Here is a 26,021-nt window from a genome sequence, read left to right on the forward strand (position 1 = left end):
GCTGGCTCAGTTCTAGCTCAGCTCAACTACCTCATCTACTCTTCTTGCTGCAGCGGTGTGCCTGTGGCTGAAGAAAAGGGATAACTTCTCCCTGAAGTTCGTTGAAGCAAGGCTCCGGCTTGGCCACGAATTCCCAAGGCAGCACCCTGGATGCGCCGAAGCCACAGCGATTTCAAGCAGACCTGAGGTGGGGAGAGGCAGAGATTTTTCTGCAAATCCTCAGGGATCCGACTGCTTCTATTTTAGTATCCCTAATTACAAACATCGCTATTTTTGGTCCTAAAAATGTTCTGAGCTTTTTTAAAATTAGCCACAGCATTTTACTTGAAGACACCCTGGCAGCGGGCAGCTCCACAGGCTAGCAGCCTGCTTGCTAAAATAGTGTTTATCAGCTACTCACTTGATTGCAATAACATTTCTGACAGTTTAAACTTAAGTCCCAATGTAAAGACATCCTTAGCAAAAAAAAAAAAAAAAAAAAAAAGGCCTCTGGATTAGCACTTCTCGCCCAATATCCCAAGTTAGTGAAGTGACCTTGATGTTTAATAAGAACCATTTATGCCAACAAAAGGGAATTAAAAACAAACACACACAAAACCCCTTCCCCTGCCACAACGGCTAAGGAGCAAACAAGGCCATCCCCATCGATTCCTTTCAAGCCATTCATCAAACTACTGGCAACAAAAATAAGGTCCAGCTTCGTTACAAAATGAACAATAAAGAAAAAGGAAGTTGAAAATTAAGTAAGAAATGCTCACAGACAATAGATGGGTTTAATTTTTTTTTATTTATTTTTTGTCAACAATCCAGGCACCAGGGTTTTCTTCACTGCATTGAAAAATTACTAACAAAAGTACTAACAAAATTATGTGGCTGTTTCCGATTAATTTCGTGACTTCGAATTTCAAGTGGTTCTTGAAATTATTTCATTATTTATCAGAGCTTTTTTTTTTATTATATATAACATTCATTAATGAAATCAGGACAGGATAAACTACTTTCATCTTCATAAGCAGTAGCTGATCTTACTCAAATATCCAAATTAGTTTACTTTCACTCCCTGAAATTCTATCGTTCCTATTTACAGATTTTTAAAATGAGCTCAGCTTCCTTGAAAAGCAAAACCAAAAATTCCTACAAAACAAAAATCCACCACCAATAAAAAATTCTTAACGCTTTCTCCAACCTAAGCCCACAATATTTGCCTTCATCTGCCAGGGGCTTAAGAGTGCCTTAGCTATATTTATCAGCTACAGGGTGGCATCAGTTAGGAGATGTGCACATCATCAGCTCTGTTCCCCATCCCATGCACCCTAGGAGACAGGGAACCCCTCACGCGAGGTTATGGTCCAAGGGCTTGGTCATGCTTTCATCGTCACCAAGGAGGAACACCGTTGACACACAAGGACCAACACATTTGCCCAGGGTAGGTGAGGCAAATAAGCAGGAGTGGACTAGACAGAGATGCACGGAAGTGCCCCATCAAGAAGGGGATGGAGACCACCAGGATCTTGGTACAGCATCACGCAGCTGAATCCCGCTGCCTTGCAGCAGTACCCAATCCCTTCTTCACATCCTTCACTTGCCAACGGAGCAAAGAGTCTCCAAAATGAACGGTGAGGGGGTAGCACTTCATATCAATTAATAAATTTTACAATAAATAATACCAGTTCTGTCGCAAGGCCGAGAAGTGATTACCAAGATGCCTCATAAATCAGTATCAACTTGCCATATTTTGAATTTAAAGCCATTAAGAATATGAAAGGAGAACCTTTCTTCACAGAAGGTAAAAGTTGGCAGGATAGAAAGTCTCTTGACATCTAGTACCAATGTTAACACTTTCACGTGAGGCGAGGTAGCAGGATAATTATCTTTTCTGAAGATCTGGTAGCATTGCTTATAGCTAGCAGGTTAATTTTCTCTATTTTCTAAGCTCCTTGCAGTGATCCACTGATGGCTGATCCCCCTCTCTAAGCTGACAGTTTATCCAAATAACTGACACTATTGTTGTTATCATTAAAATAGCTTCCATTCAAGCTGCCACTGTCTAACAGCCATGGTCTGTGTATATAAAAAAAAAACCCTTTAAAACTCATTTCGAAGATGTCTGTTAGCCCAGGAAATATTTAACAGCAGCAGTAGCTATGCAACAAGAAGGTTAAGCTAGTTAGTGTTTGTGACAATTGCATTTAGCTATTCTATCCAATGGCAAGAACATCCGTGCATTTATCAAGGGAACAGATTTAGTAAGAAACTGCACACAGCAAGAAGTAAATGAGAGATGCAGGGAAAACTCGTATTATTGTGGCATCTGCTAGAGCTATTTTAGAACGGTGTCCCCCTGTGCTGCTCCACTGACGGGCTTGTGAGTATTCACTAAAATTAAAATCCATTTCTCAGGCATTTGTAAATAGGCCACAAAAACTTCGCAAGTTTTAGAGGTTTTTATTATGGTCCCAGTATTTTCTCCATCCGTTTAGAAAAACTTACAGCCTATGCTTTGCGGTGGCCTTTGTGCCATGGACCTGCTATGAGAAAGGCTCTGCACTTCCCTCCTCCTCTGCCAAAGAAGATATTCCTTGTGGCACATCCTCAGCCCTCTTGCACATAGGGCCAATCTCAGGAACAGTTTGCCCTGAGGCTTATTCATTCCTCAAACTGGATTTTATTATTAGAACAAAAATTTTTCTAGGGACAAAGCAGGTACTCTGTTCTCAACGGCTTTGGGCATCCGATTTGCTTAAATCCATGTTAAAACCCTGGTTCATCTTCCACTTTGCCTATGCACAGGTACTCCTTGCACGGGCAAGGCCAAATATTTATGTCCTATCATTTTTAGCTTTTTAAAAGTTCTAATTCATTGTCACGTGCAGCAGGGCCCACCTCTTTTCAAAGCAAGCTGTTCAACTCACCAACGTTTAATTAAATTTTGCCTCCCATTAGGATGTGGCAGTCTGACCAGACAACCAGAAAAACATAAATGCAGAAATGGCTTCGAGCAGGATTGCAAGCCCGCTGCTCCCCTTGGCAAATCTGAGCTGCTCACACAGGCACTGAAATAATTGGGGCGCTGTGAAAAGATACTCAACTGTGAGAGCAAAGGTTGTGTAAATCCAACCACAGCTACCTTCTACAAAAATGCATATACCACCTCTCACTCTTGAGTTTTAATTTTTTTAGTTGGAATTACATGCTATGGCAAGGTCTATGTTACCTCAAGAGACAAAGAGAGGAAAAAAGAAGTATTGGGAGCATAAGACAGAGAACTAAAACGTCACGTCTGAAATGTAAAGTAATATGCTAATCTAAAAGCCTCCTTATTACGTGACTGGGTTTGGAACACAAAAAGCAGAATATATCATGATTTGAATAAGTTGCACTTGGCAATATGAAGGATAACTGCTGAATTGCTGACTTCTATTTCTGGAAAGATAAACTTTCTTCTGATCCTGGCTATACCAACACATTAACTCTTAATGATATCAGTCTCCACATAGTAGTATCAAAAAGGGCTTTTTTTCTTCCTCAACAGGATGATGAAGGGAAATCCTGCTTTCTTAGCTATATAAGCATAAAAAAACCAAATTGCTCACTTTTTTGTGAAAAAATGAAAATTATATCTGTATCATCAAAATGGCCATCAGCTTAGGTGGAGAAAATTATTTACACACTGAAGAGGGAAAGTGCCAAACTGGAGAACAGAGCATCTGCTATGGAGGCGGCTATAATTATCTCATGCATCTGAACACTGCTGGGCATTGAAGTTACACTGGCTATTTTGCCAGATACTCTGTGTTCAGGGCTTTTACATGACACCAGCAGGAAATAATCAAGAGTTTGCAAGGCCTGTCAATACAGACATCACAGAGTTCGAAAGGCTCTACTTTCGATGGCGCATGCCTAGTCTTCTTGCTCTAATGGGATGAAAATCTGAACTATTTTGCCATCACTGTCTCGTATTACAAAACACTGTAACGTTGCTAACAGGCTAACAACTACTTCTATACCATCCATCCTGGCGTGCTCTCTTGGTTAAGCGTTTTAACAGAGGTCTCAGATTTCCAAGAGAGCGCAAAAAACCCAGCAAAACTGCCACTCTGCAGCCTTACCTCCGTCCAGCCGAAAAAGCAAGCAGGTGCCTTCCCCTCAGCAGATGTACAGTAAGTGCTGTTGCTGCCGTGGGCACTTTTCCCCTGGGGATGCCAAGTGGAGAAGAGACTCGAGCCTCCTCCCAAACCTGCGTGTCCCAAACAGGAGCTGTGCTGCTCTGCATCTGCAGGGGCAATGCTCAGACCCAGGCCCCACATTCAAATCCGCTCAGTGAAAGCCTTTCACGGGTGCATTCTTTGATATTTTGTCGGGTTATCAGGCACTTCTGGCCCACTCACAGAGAACATATCAACTACAGCTGATCCCCAGCAAGTTTTTTTTTTTTATTAGGCACCTCATGCCTGTCATCAGCAGATCACACAGGAAAATATGGAAAAGGGTTATAAAGCTGTTCTTCTTTTAGGACAACAAATAACTACTGTTCTTTTTTTTTTCCACAAGTAATATGCATAATTGTTCACTTCTGTAAAAGCAACTAAAAAAAAAAAAAAAGAAGTAAAACACATTTTTCCCTGTTAATTCCCAGTCTATGCCTGTGCTTTTCTGAGAAGGGATCTGAGAAGAGGAGAAAAAGAATTACATAAATACAAACTGCAGCAAGAAGAGTGTACAACAATTTCCTTTGATTCTGGGAACACTAGAGGCTAGAAGAAACTCATCTGCCTGGGTATCTCAAGGACAGATTCCCACGTGAGACTCCAGCCCGCCTGTGTCACAGACACTGACAGATGGGTTTCCCCAGCCTTGAACAACCTAATGGAGCTTTTAGCCAATTTGCATACTGGCTGTCGCTGGGTGAAATGGGTATGTGTCAAGGACATTAAGCAGGCCAAGACAAAAGTGTAATAGCCTTGTATACAATATCACTTCTTACTGCTTGCTATTTTTTTCCCCCCTGGGGGGAAGAAGAAAAAAAAAAAAAAAAAAAGAAGAGAAAAAGAAACAAGCAGCCTTGCTGGAAGCCGGTTCTGAGGTAGCAAGTCCCTGCTCCTGGGAATGGGCTTAAGCAACAAGACAGTTTTCTTGCAAAATGGAAGAAGAAAAACACTGCCCAGATAATTACTAGCTAGTTTCGTTTTTTCTTCTTTTTTTTTTTTTTTTTTAAAAGCAAAACGTAGTTGGAGTCTCCCAAACCCTGCCTATATTAGTAATCTATTTTGGTCCCAACCCCACAAAGAGGAGCATGTGGAGCCGATTCCTGCACCTGAACGGAGTCCAAAATAACACCACTCGAGCCCCACGCAGGTACGAGAGCCCAGCTGCTGCCACTCCGTACAAGAGCTAAGCCTAAGGCTAAGCTTTCTCAGGCCTGAGTCCAGATTTTCTTCCATGTCTCCTAGCACCTCACACATGGCTGCATCTTAATAAATTAACAAGAACAACAAAAAAATTCAAATTGGACTCGCAACAAAAATTTACAGCCTGAGGTGAAATATAAGGTCAAGCCCTGAGGGTGGCTGAATTACCTGCTGAGTTCTTGCCACTCTTACTCACTCCAGGGAAAAGTACACCTACTTCATATTTGTCCAGCAATCACCAGAACCTCCTGGCTACATTCGGCTCTCAGTCATGTTAGAATAACTCAGCTACCAGGCAATAAGGTGTGATTGAAAAGTGGGGCTAGACTGCGACTTGTACAAAAACCAGCCCCTTGAAATCACTTGAAATTTTGTTCCTGTGCCTTTTGCTCCAGACTTGTTCCTTTCAGCTTGCCTGTAATGTACGTTGGAGGGTCTGCTGTTGTTTAAACTCACTTTTTAACGTTTACTAGAGATCAGATTAAAAATTAAGCATGCAAACAGAGGCTTCCCTGAGGAAAGCTTCAGCTCTGGCAACCAAACTCTGCACCCAGCAGTGTAAAACGTACACTGGAAAGTGTCAAACAGTATTTTTGACAACAACAGAAACCATGCCAAAAAGGCTCAGAGTTTAATCCAGTTGAGCCATACTACTTCAACACTGAATGAACACACTAATATGTGACACTACTAGACACTAGAGATACTTGGCAAAGACGGATGTGCACATCCATCCTTTGCTCATGTTGAGTAAACACCTATCATGGGAACATACGGAGGACCAAGAAGGTAGATCCTGGTCTGGACTGCAGCTACCTTGGTGCCAATTCGGGTGTTGTCATTAGGTGGCTGGGTGATTTTGACTAAGCTGTCACTAGGGACTTCCATTTCTTCTAAGCAAAATGAGAACAATAACTTGGTTTTAGGCACTTCTGAGATCTCTGGATAGAAAAGCTCTATAAATGAACATTATTATTACCAGCGATACTATTCTACTATCTCTGTGGTTATTCAAAATCAGACTCAAGACTAGTGCACAAAAGAGCTCTCTAACAGCTATCTACAAGTCTAGGCCAAAGACAGAGGGCAACACTTTAAGTGTTAAAATGCCGCAGGATTTCCAGATGAGCATCTTCAGTCATCACAATATCTCAGGCCTGGTTCTGAAGTCCATTTAATTAGAGGGGGTGGGGAGCAATAAAGCCCAGAGGGTGTTTTTGCATGGGTTATGTGTATACCTCTGTTTGTTTAGTGTTACAAAAAAATGTTACGAGCTTAAGTGTAAATTATTTCACCCTTTGGCACTATTCAATTATAGATGCTAATTTTAGCTGGAGTAGACCGTACTTGAAATAACAGGATGGCACGTGAGCAAAGCCATCTATGGTGAAATCCTGATGATATTCTGTCAAATCTACTTGCTTGCTGAGAGCCACCCTTTCTCCCAACTGATTTTAATCTGCCAGACTTTTATCACGAAAAGGGGATTCACAGTCAGTGTGACAAATAAGCAATTCAATTACATAGAATTATGTACATATCTACTCAGTAGCTAATGACAGGTTTTTTTAAAATACTCTTTCACATGGCTTGATTTTAAGACTTTCGAGGATATCAGAAATATATAATCCACTCAAGGTGCAAGTTGACTAATTTCTACAAATTAGGTGAAAACGTTGTGGTCATCTTCTGATAAATATGTTAAACAACTTTTTTTAAACACCTTACCCAATAAAATATAACATTTCAGCCCTTCCTCGTTACATCTTTCCTACGCAAAAAGACTGCATGACCAGCAGCAAAAAGGCCAGTATAGCAGAGCCAGAAGGCTAAAGCTTAGTCATCATAAGGCTAAGCCTAACTGTAGAGTTAAACTGCTTTTTGCACCTGAGTTGGTTGCTCAGCAGTAGTGAGCGTAGACCCAGCAGCTCATTCAAAGCGAGTTGAAGTAATTTAATTTAAGGTTGCATTATGCCAGGTAGACAGTTCCTTGGACACTTTGAAAAAGCATATACAGTATTTAAAAAACGGTATTTTATATGTAGCAAGATTATGTAGCCCAACAATATCAAATGTCTTAAAAATTTGGAGCCTGTGCAGAAACCTATCTTCCTAACAGAAACATCAGAATAACACTCTACAGTGTTAGCATTATTTTACAAGTGACATTTGAACAAGGGAGATTACCTGTTTCTTGCATATCTGTCCTAGAACTAGAAGAAATTAAAGTCAAATCAGAAAAAAATTATTCTGGGCTTGGCTTTGGTATGGTTTTGTTTTGTGTTTTTTTTGTTTGGGTGGTTTCTTTTTGGTTTGTTTGTGGTTTTGTGTTTTGTTTGTGGTTTGTTTTTTTTTTTTTTTAAACTCAATTGCATTTACTTAATAATACGGATGTCAATCAGATACTTTTGGAATAGCAAAGGAACTGTAGAAGTGAAAACATTATTATTATTATTAACAGTATTTCCTTCACTGAAAAAAGGTTTAAGAGTTTTATATACACAGCAGCAGTCCAAAACGCTGACCTCCTTTACATCTCGGGTTCACACCTCAACACAGCAAGGCAGGTTCAAGATTTACAGCTTAGTGACAAGTCTGCCAATTCATCACCACTAAACCATCTTGAGTCCTCCTTGGAAGTGGCACAGGTCAAAAGAGGAAACCACCAGCTGCTGAAGAGATGCCTTTCCAAATAAATTCATTCCACAAGTAGCCAGCCTGGCACTCCCACGTGCACACCACACACAGAGACTCTCCATCAATATCTGTGCTACAGTGGGGGCATACAAATCTTCACTTTTCCACTTACTTTCCAAAATGGTAAGTGTAAACTTATAAAAGTCTTACTAAACTTTAAGATGAGTTAATACAAGGAGTCAAGAAGAGAATAAAGTACCACCACCAAGCTCCAACCTGTCTGGCGATTCAGCTTTCTCTACTATCAAAAGTGGCCACCCTGTCTCTATCTTACAGTGCCTCTAAGCCCCATGGTTGGATTCCTTAAGTCGAACAGTAAACAAAAGACAAAATTTATTTCTATTAGTCTTTAAAGGAAACTACAACATAAATTAAACAGCTTGTGGACGCATCCAAAGAGAGAGTTTTCTGTGGAGCTAATGCTGTTCTGGCAAAGAAAACCCAGGCAATTTAAGCTGGTCTGACCAGGAAAGGTAAACCCATACCTACACACCTACAGTAGGTCTACCCACATTAAATTTTATCAAATATACTCACAGTTCAGTTGAAGAGTGACTTACTTTACCTTAGTTTAAACCTCTGTCCTAATTAATTTAAACCAAACTGCTATAAAGCCAAGTGAATGTTGACTTAGGCTTATGCATACAGTCTTCTGCATCAGTTTAACTACATTAGTTTGAAATCACACCATTAGTCAGCCTAGTGTCATCCTGCATAAGCTCAGCCCTTGTAGCATCAGACGCCCAAACCCCATTGAAATGCAACGAAAGTCCTGTGCTTAATTCTTTCAAATGCCTTCGGAAATCCTAGCCTAAACTGTGAGCAGGAAGCGATCACGCCAAGACCCCTTAGAGATGAGTCGGGCAACTCACATCTCTACCAGAGCTATTGCTCCTTTCTTACCACCCCTCCTTTTACAGAATACTTTAACCACATGCTTAATATTTTGTAGAGGAGCAGTAAGGTTACTCAGGTGTTTATGCTTAAATTCTTTGCTGGGATCTCAGAAACTACGGTTTCATATACTTCTGCACCAAGTTTACTACCTCAGCTCCACAAAATCTGACATCTAAAAGTACCGAGGCAGGCTGAGGATGGGTGGGTTGGAGACCAGCCTGCCAGGTCATCTTCCCATCTGGTGCCCACTGAGAAATGCGATGGGGAGGGCTGGAGCGCCGCAGGGCTCATCTCCCCCAGACAGACTCACACCAGGAGCTACCAGAGACAACACACAAACACGCTGAGCGGCCTGACCAAAGAGGCACTCCTATTTCACCTCTCCATCGGTGCAGTTACTCTCAGGCAGATGAAAAAAAAGGATCTGATGGCTGTTAGCCTGTAACTTTGTATACCTCATGGCTGCTATTTCAGGAACAGTTTTCAGATGAGTAATTTGGTGAGATTCACTGTTCGCAAACTGCATACTTGGTCTAAAGAGCACTTACAGCGATATCTAGAGCACCAGCGTTCAGGCCACAGGACTCTGTTTACCCCGCCTTCCAGACCACCCATCCTGCCTCCATCCTCACAATATTGATTATTACTTACTCTTATAAAAGTTCAGCTAATAACCGTTCTGATACATTGGCTATTTTTTAAGGGAAGAAAAAGAATAACAGCAAAAGAAAAAGCCCAGCCTAAACTAAGAAAAGTTCACGTCCTGTCATTCTCCATCTAGAAGAACTGCGAGGAGCAGTGGGATATAAAAAGACGAGTTCTCTAACTGGCAGCTCTCCACCAGCCTTTACAATTAACAAGCTAGCTCATTGTCTGGGTTGTTATCTAAATTACAGTCTAGGCATTTTCTGCTAACATATTTTCTGACTTTTTAAATACTATACTGTACAGTACCTAGTACAAAGGCGTCTTTCTCCAATTCTATTTAATTCTCTATTTCCCTGTTTTAAAAATTAACTACTGTAACCATAGCCTTAAGCAAAGAAAAGGAGAAGGGGGGAAAAGGAAAAGAGCATACTTTTAGCAAGGAGGGAAGAGAGCTGAAGTTCAGGTGCTGGGGTTTTCTTTGAGGCAGAGACAATAAACGCTCACTACTTCTAAAAAGACTTGAAATCAAATTAAAACAGATCTGAATCCTTAAGTTTCACAAAAATTGAAGAGTCACAAGGTTTCCGGTTTTGGTCCCATCACTTTTGTTTTATCAGCGCTCATCAACAGCAGGGCAGCTGACAGGGGGAGCAGGATCAGTCCTTTCTTATGAAGTTTCTGAACTATAGAGTACACCTTCACTTCTCCTGTTGGTGTTTTTTTGTGTGTGGTTTTTTTATATCTAGCCCCATTAGAAAAAATGATGTTTAAATACTAAAAAAGAATCATATAGTAGGAGATCCAAAATAATAAATGCTAAGTTTCATTACAAAAGCATATTCCATCATATCTATTTTACATATGGCAAATGAAGGATAAAATACATAAAATGAGGCGAAAGTGTAATATGCGTTTCTCTAACACACAAAAAGAGGCATCTTTAGATCAGCTCCCAATAACAAGCACTTTTGCAGTTTTTATTTAACTGCTTTTTTTTCTTGAGACTCCCCTCCCAAGTCATCCTTTGTATGCACAATCTTGTACGTATAAGCAGGTATGCTTTTCAGCAGTAATTTTTTTTTTTATTTCAGATATTGGAACTGCTTATAAAGCATTTTAACCACAGTTATTCAGATCCCATTATACTCTTTTTTTAGCCAAGTGAAAAAGGGAATAGGTAAAAACAGCAGCTGCTTCACCTGGTGTCTGTTCGTTTTGCATTTGTGGAGTCACTAATGTTTCACTCCAAGTTAAAAAACAAGTGTTTGCTTCCATTCCTGAAACCAGAAAAGCAGCAAGTTTTCTTTCATCATGTATGTCATCAGTAGGAATATTACTTATGTAACTGAAGGCCAGCTAGAAAAAAAGAGTTTGCCTTAACTTTTCATGGTGAATTTTAAGACAGCCCATCAATAAATCTAGTTTTAAAAAAAGTCTGCAATAATTACAAACCATTGAACAACTATAAACAAGATACCCACGATATCTTTTATGTTTGGTTTTCAGCAGAGTTTTAGCAGTGCCACTTGTCAAATCAGGTTGTCATTCTTTAAACTGGAGAGAAACAGAAGTAAAGCCTTCCTTGACCCAGAAAGATTACAGATATGGGAAACTTCCCAAAATTTACTTCAGCCTTTTCCTTAATGGTTGTCCTGACACACTAAATCATTATGCTATGGGAAAACACATTGACTTCTGAAAACCTCCTTTAGAAGATTCCTACCAGCAAGTTGGTCTTTGTCAAGGAACTCATTTCCCTTAAAACGTATACTACTTTTGATTCTACAGATTAATTCCAATGATTCGCTACACCACTAAAGAACAAGGTTTTGGTTTTGCTGAGTTCTTTGTATTTCATATGGGATGTTGTGTTGTGATGAAGGTCTTCCCTCTAAAGGTGCAGACATGCTTAATTTAACATGGTTATGCACTGGGACATTTTTCTCATGCAAGAGCTATGGTTTCAGACTACGTTGGGAAGTCGGTAATTTAAGATACGAAGTTAAGACAAACCCTCTTGCTACTGTATGTATTCTGGTGCTTCTCATTATTTTTGAGAATTCCTTCATCCTCACTTTTCCCAAGCAGCATTTATTCCTAAGACATGTTACCATCCCCTTGGTTACAATTCCCTGCAGCCAGACAGCATAGGTGCCTCATAGAAAACCCTGAGCATCAGCAGCAGGATGACACCAGTGAGGTATAAATTGCAGCAACTTTCAGCCTGCTCCATCTGGCACCTGGAACCAAACCAGTCCTCTGATGGAAAGCTGCCACCATGTCAAGCTAATTCTGACCCATCCGTTCAGCTCAACACCAGGAAAAGCACCGAGTCGCTTCGGGATCAATAACTTAAAAAGCCATTCGCACTGATTTGTAATCCAAACAGGTACGTGGGAGACAAAGAACTGAAGGATTGAGCCTAGGCTCATTTCTTCTGATTTTATACTTCCAGCAATTTGCCTTAGCCATTCATTTACCAATTAGTCTAAAATATAGCCACATTTTGAAGGTTAAACATATATAAATTGTAAACAGAGCACAGCATATACTAAACACAGGGTTCTGAATATGAAACATTACTTATTCAAAGTGTAAGGCTTTTATGTGAGAAAATAATAATACCTTTTCTTAGCTGAAACATTTTTAAAGGTTCATCTTCTCCGAGGAAAGCAGTAAAATGCAGCGTGACAGATAAAAATCCAGCACATACCATGTCCACATTCACATATAAAAAGTATTTTCAGCATTTCAATTCAAAGACCAGCAATAAAAAAAAAAAACCCTCTCATATCCTTAGGATGCCAAATAATCATTTCATCCATGTCTCAGTATTGACTTACAAAGACATGACTTGCCTTTGCTGTGTAGTTTTCATATACAAACGAACTGAGGATAACTCATTGTTACGGAAGTCAGTGGGATTGTCAGCTCCTTTACAAAAAAAGAAAGAGCCAGCTAGATGCAGCTGGCTCAGAACTCTGGAAAAAATATTAAAGATGACAGAAAGAGCATGATGTTTTGGCTCTTCTGCAGCCATTATGATATTGAGCAATATGCTGCAAAGAGCTATTGCAGTAAAGTGCTGCAAGACCACCTCCTTGCTGAATAAAGGTCATGCAAGGACTCCGTTGAATACTCTAAGCTGTATGGCTAAGTCTGCATCTTCTGAGTGGTTTGTTGGTTGGTTGGTTGTTTTTTTTTTTTTTACATCTTTCTACCATGAGTTTTGCGTTCTTATACTGACAGAAATGCCGCGGTGGTGAATAAAATCTTCCAATCCCAAACATCATCATCAAAAAAAAAAAAAAAAAATCTAAATTCTTTGTTTCGTCTTTACCATCAAAACCATTATTAGCTCTTCTGCTCAAAATAGCCAGAAGAGCTCTCCATGATCCCCACTACAGAGCAGAGAGACAGAGGTGTCATTCTTGCCTCAAGGAAGACAAAGGGATACTGCTGAGAGCTCTTCTCCAGGGAGCATGCTGGTTATCAGGGACCTCCATACTTACCCATCCCCATCGCAGCCAACGGTGATGGCCAACTATACAGAAAGCAGTGTGCCAGGACATGCCTGGGACACCCACCGTGCCAGTCCTGACACCCAGCCAGCGCCTGCCCCTTTCACACGCAGCTGCCCAGCACCCAGCACCCATCACTAGTCAGGGACCCAGTGAGGTTTACTCAGCCTGAACAGGCATCTTGGTTTCCCTCTCCTCCATTGTATTTCCATTATGCTGTGTTACAGCACATATATAAGAATATAATGTATACATTATATAGATACAGACACGTATATTTCTGCCTACATAATGTATACAGCATATATATACACGTGGTAGAGAACACACGCATCAGCAAAAGGCCCCTTTATATTACAAACAGGGATTGCATTGGTCACATTAATAGCTGCCATGGTAAAACAATTTTGCAATTTGTACTGCCTTCCATATTTTATGTTTTCAGAAGGGGAAAGCAAAGAAGAGACTGGAATTTCTCCCTCTAGTTACTCAGACCATAGAGCCAATGTAATTCTGCTGTCTTCATTACATTATTTCTCCCCAGAAACAGTAATACTCCAAAAAGATTAAATTAAATAATACTTTAAAAAAATCAAGCAGTTCTTTAATTTCATTTCAATACCATCTTGCTCATACAACAGCCTCTCAGATGTGCAGGAAATGGCTTAATGATGTGCCTTTATTAAAGGGAAGTGCTGAGGTATCTCTGCAGGTTGCTCCCATCCCCCTAAAGTTTGCACAGACAACGCTCAGAAAATATATATCTGCCAGCGAAAATGTCTTCACCAGAGCCTCCTTTTATCACAGAAGCTGCAACAAAAACAGCACTTAAAGGACATAATCATCTCTACTCACAGTACCTCCCGAACTGTAAACACAGTTTAAAAACTGCACGCCATGGAGCTCAGGCGTGTTATCTAATCCTTTAGAAACTCTATCCTACTACAAACACGGGGAGCAGCGATGCCAGCCAGCACCATGTGCTTCCACTTACCGACCCACTCCCTCCCCGCAAGTACACACCAGCCCTCAGCCCTCGCCGCAATGCTAGCACAGCTCTCACGATCAAACCCATGGGGGAGGCTCACCTGGGAAGCCCTGCTCTGCCTGTCGCCCTCCTAACACCCCAAGAGCTACCACCAAGTGCAACTGTGCGTTATATAGCTTTATATACGCTGTTGTCTACAGCTCAAGGAGCTATACTCCCTTCCCTTTGCCCACGCCCCTCCAGTACTACAGCTGGAAAAATCGGATAAAAGGAGTGCTTTTTTTTAATTGAGTATCTGGGGCTGCTGTCCTTGCTCTCGCTGGCGGCCTGTTTGAAACATTACTTACCTGAGCAAGTGTTGCAACGGGTCTCACAACGCTTATTTTGTTAGCAAAGCAGCCAAACAACTCTAATGACTTTGCAGCTGCCTTGCAGGGCAGCGCTGCAACAAGTCGGGCTTTGACAGCCAGACCTGTCAACACAAGGAGGACACAGGCTTTTTTCTTTCTATTCTTTTTTTTTTTTTTTTTTAAATCTTAATTTACTCAGAACAAGGTAATTTGAGCTAACTAGAAAGCCATTCTTTACATATTTTTTTTATTTTTTTTTTTTCCCCCCTTCTAACAGTGCTGAAGACTCCTGACAACACATGCGAGCACAAGCTTCAAAGTGGCCTTGGGAGCAGTGAGAAGCGCTTGGTATCAGTTTCAGAGCTCGGAGCGGCTGGGAGAGGAGCAGCCCTTCACACTTCCTCCTTCCAGCCACTGGTACAGAGCCAGAATCCCACTCGCAGCACCGACACAGCCTCTCATCGCAGTGATGTTACCATAACTTGCAATGGCTACTCCATAATGAAAATCAACACTGACTGTCAGGTGAATAATTCTGGGCAAGACAACCCACACCCTTCAGTTGTACTCTTTTATCACCTGCCCCGAATCCTGCCAGATCAAACTGTGTTTGAACTCACCCTTTGGTAGATTTTACTGGTGTGAAAAGCTGTTGCTCTTTACAAAGCATCGGCAGAGCCGCTTTTTTCCTCCCCCCATACTTTCCACCTAGCTTACATTTGGTAGTAGGTTCACTGAGGACCATATCACATCTTCTAAAAGCTGTTACCCATTCCTGCCTGCGTTAGTCTCTGTCCCCACACTCTACCTCTCATTTGAAGCGCTGAACTAGAGAGCATTTAAGTCGTAACCTGCATTGATTTTTAAAAACTGCCCATAGAGAAAGAGGAATCCTTCTCTACAGATCAATTTACAAGGCGGTCATGGCAGGAAGGTCACACACACAGGAACAACCTTCTGCCAAGCTGTTACCCTGTAGGACCTGATCCGACTCTCCCAGTGAAATCAGCTTTGTTGTTGTGAACATACGGGAGCCTGGTTAGGGTTATGAGAGACTCAAAAACTACATTTCAAAATAGCACACAGAAGAGGTGATAAACCTTCTCAAAGGTTTATAATTTACTACTATTTCTTACACAACACTAGTTTTAAAAATATAAATGGACCTTTGTGTGCTGGTTTTGGCTGAGGCAGAGTTAATTTTCTTCATAGTAGCTAGTATGGGGCTATGTTTTGGATTTGTGCTGGAAACAGTGCTGATAATGCAGAGATGTTTTCATTACTGCTGAGCAGCGCTTACGCAGAGTCAAGGCCTTTTCTGCTCCTCACACCACCCCACCAGCAAGTAGCCTGGAGGTGCACAAGAAGTTGGGAGGGGACACAGCTGGGACAGCTGACCCCAAATGACCATAGGGATATTGCATACCATATGACATCACGCCCAGCATATAAAGCTGAGGGAAGAAGGAGGAAGCGGGGGGACGTTCCAAGTTACCGTGTTTATCTTCCCAAGTAACCATTACACATGATGGAGCCCTGCTTTCCTGGAGACGGCTGAACACCTGCCTGCCGATGGGAAGCGGTAAATTTCTTGTTTCGCTTTGCTTGTGCACATGGCTTTTGCTTTGCCTATTAAACTGTCTTTATCTCAACTCATGAGTTTTCTCACTTTTACTCTTCTGATTCTCTCCCCCATCCTACTGTGAGGGGAGTGAGCGAGTGGCTGTGCGGGGCTTAGTTGCTGGCTGGAGTTAAACCACAACACTTTGTTAAGGGACAGACATACTATAGATGATGTTCATTTGCACTCAGGCCAACATTGCACTGATCAGCTTCATTCAACAGCTCTCTTGCATCACAGATCACGTACTAGGCAAGCAGAACTTCAATACCAAATCACTTTTCTCTCAACTACTTCAATGTTCTTTATAAGCTTTACAAGATCTGAGACACAAGCGAACATCCATCTATGCAGGAACAGAAATGAAGGCAGAAGATACTGCCTTCCTTTGCCCAAAATTATATACCTTAAAAGAATTTTTATATTGTCCCCAGATTAATTATTTGTTCCAGTACAGGGTAGTTTTTACAAGATTAGCATACATAAGTCTAGCAAAGGGATATGAAAATTTTTGCTTGCTTCAGGCCAAACATGACTTCCAAACATCACTGGAAGCTACTCACTAAGCTAGACCTTAGCGGTACCCACGTGGAGATACAAGTCATGTTGCATTAGACCATACGAAATAAAATCAGAGGCCACATCCAACATGCAGATTGTGTCCTAGCAGGCCAGATGTTGTGTGCGTGATTAACTACCAGCCTTCTGGGAAAACGCGATGAGCATACTCATAATATGTCCTCTACTCAGATTACCCCTGAAAACCTGTTCTTTTACCTTGTGAAACAGAGTTATGCTGCATTTCAAATGGACTATGGGTGAAATTTGACTCCCGTTGACATCACTTACGGGTAGACTAATCCACAGCAAGGAAAGGCAGTACCAACTCACTGGGAGCCAGAGTTACCCTGCAATTCCCTGCTCTGGAGCTCTGTTGGGGCCTGTGCATAGATGTGCACCCAACATGCACTCATCTGGTCAGTCAAACCACATCATACCATTCAACTTAGCATGGATTAATCATAACAACAAGGAATAAAGACACCTGGCAAAAGTACTGGTGCGTTAACTACCTAGAGAGGCACATCGCTATTGGTTCTCATGGAAGAGATGGGGACCTAGTAACAAAATTGGGAGTCAAGGGAATGCAAGGGGAAAGAGTTGCCACAGAGAAAACGTGTCAGAGGGATCTGGACCATGAGGCAAACCGGACAAAGAAGAATGAGTAAATCTCTACTGCCCTTCACACTTGAGGCACTCAAGATTAAGAACGCAAAGATTCTAATCTAACATGCAGGGTTCAGAAACGCCTTTTGGTTTTATTCTTTTTGTGTAGAAAAAAAAAAGTTCAGACAGCACAATGTTTAAAAATGAAGCATGGAATTCTTTAAAACATTTCTATGACATGGGGTGTGAGCAAAGGCCTTACAAATCACACTTATCTGAGAACTAACGAAGACCTCAGAGAAAGCTAATTCCCATTTTGTAAGAGGGTCTGAAAACATTGTATCCTTGTTTATCTTATTAGCATCAAGCAGCTGACACTACCATGAACGCTGCAGTGCAAAAGTATCCTGAATCTGTACCATTCAGAAGTGTTTCTACTGTACAGCTGAGGACTTAATAGGCAGAGCATCAGAGGGAGGAGATTTTTCTGCTTCCTAATTAGCTGTCAAGTGACATGGTGCTCCTTATTGTCTGCGACAGCATTTTGGGAAATGGCTCCTCGGTACGTTAGGTCACATAAACTGTGTGTTTAGCTTTCTGTGGGTTACCACCACTGGATGAAGCTGCTTTGGTTTTCACCAGAACTACTTACTCTGTTCTTATTCACCAGCTGCCTTGATTTCCTGCACATCTCACTCCCTGTCTGCATCCATCGCCCCACGAATGCGAATAATGTTGATTTTTGAACTCTTGAACAAAAGCATTGTGCAATGTAGATTAAGTGTTTGTCCAACAGTTCTCCACCATCACTTTACAGTCACTTGACGTTCCACTGAATTCACTAAAATTTTAAAGCTCGCCAGCAACACAGCGAAAAATTTTTATCAGCACATACTTCAAATGTTAGGCAGGACATTTAAGAAACTACCAGATGCACAGAATATAAGACATTCAATTTTGCATCCCTGGGAACAGAAAAGCAAAAATACTTTAAACTGTGGTGCTACCTCCCACCCTCCCAGACATACAGGTGAATACCTGTAACTTTTTTGATTGCTTTACTAATTTCTAAATTATGTGTTTGACACCAATGCTGCAACTTCCTTAAAGAGCATTAAATTCTGCTGGCATTTGGGCCACGTTGTTAGACTGAAGTTATTAAGCTAGCTATCTGCACCAGTAGGTCACTGAAAAATAAACCTCCATCTAGAAGCTTTCTGCACTACCCAGTAAAGGAATACCTCGAACCAGTTACCTACGGACCAGAGCTCACAAAACTGCAACTCAGATGCTCACCACTAGTTGAACAGCGTCATGAACCCTTTTAGCTCATCAGCCCCTTGTATTTTGGGATCATTTATACTTCTGGATGAGTTTTGATTATAGCTCAGCAAATGTTAGACAAAAAATAATTAACCATAAGTGCATTCATTACAGGCAGGCACCCATAAACTGCAATATGAACATCAACTATGCTTCCCTAAGTGACAAGGAGTCCCTCAAGGCTCAATTACTTGCCACTTTTTGCTCCGTTTCAGATGTTAGCAGTCCTACTCTTTTCTAAATGGGTAATAACTACCGATAACAATTTACAAGCAGCAATTAAGAGTTTTAAACTGATACCAATGACTTCTCTCAAAACTGGGACCAAGCTTTACTTAATTTTCTATAAAGTCAGGAAAAATATCTCAGTGTGTTCCATTTCCCACATAATTTGAGTAAATCATTATTATTCACAACATACACACAGCTAGAAGTTTACTGAAAATGCCTAGCTTGATGATCCCGCTTGAAGCTGGGAGAGGAATATTGATACATCAGATAAATTTTTCTCCACAGCCTAGATCCAGGAGCAGTGGTTAACGATGGATGAGACCGTGTTAGTTCAAAGTATCTGTTTTTATCCCTCAGCTTTTATACTGAGCATAATGCAGATGGGATGGAATACCCTGTTGGTCAGTTTTGGGTCAGGTGTGACCCCTCTATGCTTCTCTGCTTCCAACCGTCCAACGGGGCATATAACAAAGTCAGCTGACCTTGGTCGTTACAGCAATTAAGTATAAGCAAGAGCCTCTCTGCATACTGTTCCTTGGCATAAACTATAAAAAAAAATCAGGTCTTATCACTCTGTAAGAGGACAGTGTCTGAAAAATATGCTGTTCATTTCTGAGAGTTCAGTTAGTTAGAAGAGGCTTAAGCGAAAAGTAAAATTACTGAACAGAAAATAGGTTCTGTTTTACCTCAAACCAGGACAACACCTAAGTGCAATGCACAAAACAGGATGAATGAGCTCTCAGAGCCCCATCTTTTCTAAAAGCAACTCCTAACCCTTCTCAATAAAACAGCTTAGTCTGTCAAGCATATTTCCACGAGGCACTGGAAGAAATCAGTATTGCATAAGGATTTATCATGTATTAATTAACTGTCTATTGCACATTCATGTGCCCACACTTGTGTGGCTTCCCTGCTCCTATGCTCACCTGTTAGCTGCACAAAGCCAATGGGACACAGGAAACAACAACAATAACAACAACAACAACAAACCCCACAAAACCAAACATGAGGTGTCCCAGCACACTCAGAAACTGATTAGCCAAACCAGAGCCTGACAACACACTCTGGATGTTGACAAAACATCCACATGTCTGACAACCTGCAAAAGGGAAAGCTTCCAGAAAACTTCCAGCAGAGGCATCTGAGCTGATCACAACAGCGAAACTGTCAGTTCACACCGCAGCAAGTGGGAACAGAAGCAGCAAAGCTCTTGGCACCACAGGCCAGCAGCAGAATTACCCTCAGTGTTAAAATACAAAGTCAGGTGTTTCAAAGTCTTCATCAATGCCCTTTAAAAATATCTTCTTCATTATCTAGAATTTTTTTTTTCCTCCTTTCGTTTTACTCTGAACAGCATGGCATTTTGCATTCCACTTTATTCATTTAGTAATGATGGTTTGACTCTCATAATTTCCATTAACTAGTGCCATGTATTTACCAAACAGACATTTCCCTGGATTCTTAGAAGATAGTGGGTAAGTACTGCAGAGAGTATTTTGAATATAGCACAAATTTTGCCAATGTTAACAGTAAAAGGATGTAACCTGATTACATTTCTTTTATTTAGGATTCATTCTGGGAGGGAAACCTTACCCTTCAAACTTTTTCAACCGATTTTTTTTTCCCCAAAATTCTTCTGTACCACCTGCATTTCTCTTCCCCAAGGTTACACAGCTTGTGGCAGAGCATACATACAGAAATAGATTAAGAAAAGTCCTTTCACAGTTGTTATCCTGAAACCTAGTCAAAAGCCAAAAATCAAGAAAAATAAAATAATCTATTTTTTAAAAATCATATGTTCAATTCAGATTTTCAGTTTAAAAAAAAATCAAGTTCTCCATCTGAGGGGAAAAAAATAAAACAATAGGGAGCTTGGGCACAGTGTTTGTCTGGTGAGGGGGTTTTGTGGGTTTTTTTGGTGGTCTTTATTGCCTATGGTACTTACGTACTCTAGTCAAAGAGGGAGAAAGAGAAGTAAAAGAGAATACTTTCATCTTTCTTCAGAGACGCATGGAGATGTGCTTGAATGGGGCTAAGGGAAAAGAGGAATAAAAGCGCTGTCTGTTTTACAGCACAAATTTTCAAATGCACACTACTTTAAAATGAAGTATCTAAACGTAGCATCTGTAGTAGTTGACAAAAAACGCGGACCCAGCCAACAAGACTGTTGTTATTGCCATGATCTCTGATGCTGAGCTTGTGCAGACACCGACTTGAAAACAATGAAAATTAAAACTCGTAAGCAGCAGCAGTCAAACTGCTCAAGAACGTTGATACCTCTCTCTTGCAGAGTTCCATCGGCTCCTGACAGCCAGATTCAGACATGCAAGGTAAAACATTTCAATCTGTGCATCCCCCTGGTCTGTCTGCAGTGCAACGTAGGACTTCAAACAGCCCTCAGTAAACAGTCTTCTCATCACTCCAGCCTGGGCTGAATTTTAATCAAGGTCCTTTAAATGCCATTGAACAAATCTATATATTATGGATTGCTTCTTGTATGCCTCTGGCCAGCCACTATTTAGAGGGTCATTTATTATTTTTAGAAAACCGAAACAATCCAAAGTAACAGTACAAATTACAGCACATCTCAAAGCAGAGTGCAGTAATTTCTGGTCATTTCACATTGCATGTGAATGAAGCTTTTAATTATTCCTTTAACATGACACAGTGGATGCATCCATCTGTTAGTCACACAAGAGGAGGAGCTAGCTTTATCTCATGATTAAGCAGCAGATAAGTTTTCGGGCCACTCACATGTTAGACTTGGATTCTAAAACGCACAAAAGGCAACACGGGAAGAGCTCTCAACCGTAACAGTAGGAATAAAGAGTCCACAGTTCAAAAGGGATGCTACATATGATGAAAACACTAGACCTGCTTGTAAACTTTTTTTTTTTTTTTTGCAAATCCATCCCAGGGAAGGTTAGGCTCTGTCTATCAATTATCAAACCAGGAGTATGTCCTCAGTAGATCTACAGGCTCAGCAAAAACTCATTAGAAAGTACGTGCGCGCATGCCGGGGTTGGGGGAGGGGGGGGGGGGCAGGGGCAGAAACGTGGTTGTCATTTGACTTCTCTTGTTCTGTAAAGAACTATATTAGGGAGGTATAAGCCAGCAGACTGCTGACTGCTACAGTTCTTTCTATCTCCCATAGATAAGTCAATTAATCAAACTTTTCCTACTACCTGTCAAAAGCCTGTCTCCGTCCTCTTGTTGAAATACAGAAAGAATGCAGGGGCCCTTCCTCCGCCTGCAGGTCCTCTCTTATTCAAGGAGGGGTTACAGTCATTTGGGGAAAACATCACTTCATGCTGTTAAACAGCTTTAGAAAAATCCCCTTCTCTTCACTGTCTTTCTTGCAAATAGAGTAGCTGACAGGCAGGGAGAGAAGGCTTTCACCTGAAGAGAGGAGTGGGGCTTAGCACGCATCTGAGTGCGGCCCTCAAAGCCGCTGTTGCGCTTCTGACATCTTCCTCCTGTAATACTGCTGCCCACAAGTTTAGGCCAAGCATCAACGCAGGCCACCCTGCGGCTTTTCTAATCAGTTGTGGAATGGCATTGTGAAGTCATGTGAGGACAGACACTGGTTTTGTGCCTTCAGTGTGCTGCTTCACAGAAGAACGTTCCCTTTGGGTTTTGAATTCCTCACAGACAGAGGTTGAGGTCAAGTCTTCAGTGCTCTTCCCCTGACTTCCATCCCCGAACTCCAACACGGCAGCCAAAGCAACCTGCTCAGCAAAGGAGCAGGAATCAGAAAGCCTGTGTGTCCTAAGCCCTAATTCTCCTCTGGCATAGAGGGTGTAAAAGACAAAGAATGCGACCCAGAATTTCCATTTCCCTTTCTGTAAGGAATAATGCCAACAGACATTGCACTCTGACATCCAAAAAAACAAGGGAACAACATGCAAGCAAGCAAGCCACAAATTCCACAAAAATAAGCAAATACAAACAATATGCAGTATTCATTCCTTTTGCAACTTTGCCCAGGTTGATGGGGTTTGAAGGGGCATCACCCCGTGACTGGATGGGAGTCTCAGGGCTAGCAATCTATGTAGTTCTGCAGGCTCAGATGGAGGATAACTGAAGAAGATCTTTCAAGAAATGCATGTCTGGGAAAAATGTTCTCCTTGTCTTTTCATGTCAGAAGACCGTGACACAATCAAAAGAGCAATGCAAGATGGGATGCTGTTTTTCTTCTGCCATTACGATTACAGACATTCACATCCATTAATGGAAACTTTTGTGTATACTCTTAATTGGAGACTCATGAAGTGTTCTTTGAGAAATATATCAAGTCCTCTTTCCCAGGAGGAAAGAGGCGGGGGGGAGGAAGGCGGAGAAGAAAAGAAGGGGGTGGTAGAGAAGGAAAGAAGGAAGTGATAGAATTTTCCCCTCACACCTTGAAAAGCCTGAGGAACTAGATTTGTACATATCTGGAACTCAGAAACCCACTGAAAGCAAGTTATGCCTTTTTGTTCAATTGCTGATGGTACAATTAGCCAATGTGCAAGTGGCCCCTATCATTCTTGGGAAGTATCCTAAAAGAGGGATGTTGCCCAAAGACTTTGGGGAAGAAGAATGAGTTCCACTAAGGCTGGTTTTCATCCAGACTCAAGGAAGGCATGAAAAAGGCTACATATATAAATCCTAAAAGATTTATGTCAAGCAAAACAAATGCAGGTTAAGGCCATTATTGCTATTATTCACCCAGGCCAAAAGGAGCCCAGGAATCTGGGCAAATAGTCACCATACAATGAATTCAGAGTCCACCAAAATGGTTAGAAACACTACCACTTGTTATGATTTGTTCCATTCACCTCGGGATTTTGCTCTGTGATTGACAGGGTTCTTCAGTACTTTTATAGTAGATATTTCTTCCATGCTATCGCCTGATGAAATGCTAAAAATGACCAGTTGTTGAATACAACCAATTCCCAGAATACACTTGTTTTGGATTAGTTTCTGAATTAGGTTCAGACTAAGCATTTTTAGGTCTATTTTTGTGTTGAAATAGATGCTTCAGTGTTTTTAGCTGTTTGAGCAGCAGCTGTTGCCACAGTCTACTTTGCAGCAGCATGAGCAGGAGTTGGTTTCAATGTTATTTGGAAAGTATTTAATTTCTTTTTCTTCCTCCCACCCCCCCAGCTCTCCTGCATACGGATTTATTTTTTTTCTAACAACTCCTGCAGTTTCTATGAGAGTGAATCAAAATGTTCTTGATTGAGTTCCTCAAGCCAAGCGTAGCGAGAGGTCACACTCACATTGTGAAGATATCATTCTGGCTGCGCTTGAAGCCAATAAGACACATTTGATTTCAGTTCGAGTTGTGTCCCTTCCTAATTTTTGTTTGCCAGGCTTTATGACTAAACTACCTCATTTGGCAATCCTAGCCCAAGGTATCAACTAAGAAAGAAATTTTACATCAGAGGATCCATCATCCTCCATAATCATGACCTCCAGACATTTAAAAAAACCCACACAGTCCAGAAAGAAATTCTAATTTTTCTACTCCCTAGCTTTTAGGCAATGTCCTACAACTCACAATGACCAGTTTCATAAATTGAACTCTCCCATTTTGACAAAAATCAGAATTTTGAAAATAGAAGAAATTGCAACTTCTGTCTAAATACAAATAGCATTTTCTCTCTAGCGAAGTCAAAGTAACTTTAGTGAAATTTATGAGGGAGCACTCCACATCCATTAGTCAAGGTATATACCAAATTCTTCACTGGATGATAAAGATTATAGCCTCCTTGCACACCTCTCTCCAACTCTTCTACTATTCTCCTCATGCGTATTGTGCTTCTCCCTTCTTCTCACATGCATGGCTGGACGCTCTGACATGAGCTAAATCATAGAATGGTTCGGGTTGGAAGGGACCTTAAAGATCATCTAGTTCCAACCCCCTGCCCTGGTCAGGGACACCTCCCACTAGACCAGGCTGCTCAAAGCCCCATCCAGCCTGGCCTTGAACACCTCCAGGGATGGGGCATCCACAGCTTCTCCGGGCAACCTGTTCCAGTGCCTCACCACCCTCACAGGAAAGAATTCCTTCCTAATATCTAATCTAAATTTACCCTCTTTTAGCTTAAGACTTTTATCCCTTTTCCTATCACTACACTCCTTGACAAAGAGTCCCTCCCCATCTCCCCTGTAGGCCCCCTTTAGGTACTGGAAGGCTGCTATAAGGCCTCCCTGGGGCCTTCTCTTCTCCAGGCTGAAACAATCCCAACTGTCTCAGCCTGTCCTCATAGGAGAGGTGCTCCAGGCCACTGATCGTCTTTGTGGCCCTCCGCTGGACTTGCTCCAACAGGTCCATGTCCTTACATTGCGGGCTCCAGAGCTGGATGCAGTACTCCAAGTGGAGTAGAGGGGGAGGATCGCCTCACTTGACCTTCTGGCCACATTTCTTCTGATGCAGCCCAGGATATGGTTGGCTTTCTGGGCTACAAGCACACATTGCTGTCTCATGTTAAGCTTCTCATCAACCAGCAGTAATTCAGATGGCTAAAGATATTTTTTTTCAGTTCAAGTAGCTAATTCTAGTGGTTCTAGAAACATGAGTTTTTGACAGAACATGAAGTATATTCTTTGGTTCTTCCCACTTCATAAACTGGCTGATAAGTACCTTGAAACATCTAAGCAAACACACTCATCAAATGAAGCAATTTAACATGAGGAAGATGTTTTGGAAAAATCAATACTAAAAGGCAAAGTTAGTCTTTCAGAGTCAACTGCAGGTTCGTGCAGGCACCAGTCTCAGAGACTTCTCCATGAAAGAATTGTTTCCATTGGCTCCTTGACTTTTGGATTCTTGGAGTTATTCTTCTAAGCGATTTTTCCCCAGTTGCAAAACCTGATGATTTCCATTTGTCATCCTGATTACACAATGTATGCAAAGAGTCCACTTTACAATATCATATTGTCTAAAATATTAATAGAAAGTGATGACAGGAACCAATCCAAAATAGCAACATGCACTTTGTTATTAGCTGTGTAGTTTCCACCATTAAATAGTCTAGTCCCCTTTAATTAAAGTTTAGCTGTTGCCGCGCTAAGAGTCAAGAAAGGAAAAGAACCCTTCAAAGCATTAACATCTCAAGCTCTGCAACATCTTTCATGAGCCAGCGCAGCCCAGACTCATTATGCATGTAAAACTTTGCAGAAGAT

At 41.3% G+C, this 26,021-nt stretch overlaps 1 protein-coding gene and 1 long non-coding RNA gene across 11 annotated transcripts in view; both read right to left on the minus strand.

The window, feature by feature from the left end:
* RBMS3 (RNA binding motif single stranded interacting protein 3) overlaps positions 1–26,021 on the minus strand; it is a 719,476-nt gene that overhangs the window by 371,824 nt on the left and 321,631 nt on the right. The window lies entirely within an intron of this gene.
* The window catches only part of LOC128904922 (uncharacterized), a 58,743-nt gene that overhangs the window by 632 nt on the left and 32,090 nt on the right, over positions 1–26,021 (minus strand). The window lies entirely within an intron of this gene.

The sequence above is a fragment of the Rissa tridactyla genome, chromosome 2 (assembly GCF_028500815.1).
Source record: "Rissa tridactyla isolate bRisTri1 chromosome 2, bRisTri1.patW.cur.20221130, whole genome shotgun sequence".
Classification (NCBI taxonomy): Eukaryota; Metazoa; Chordata; class Aves; order Charadriiformes; family Laridae; genus Rissa; species Rissa tridactyla.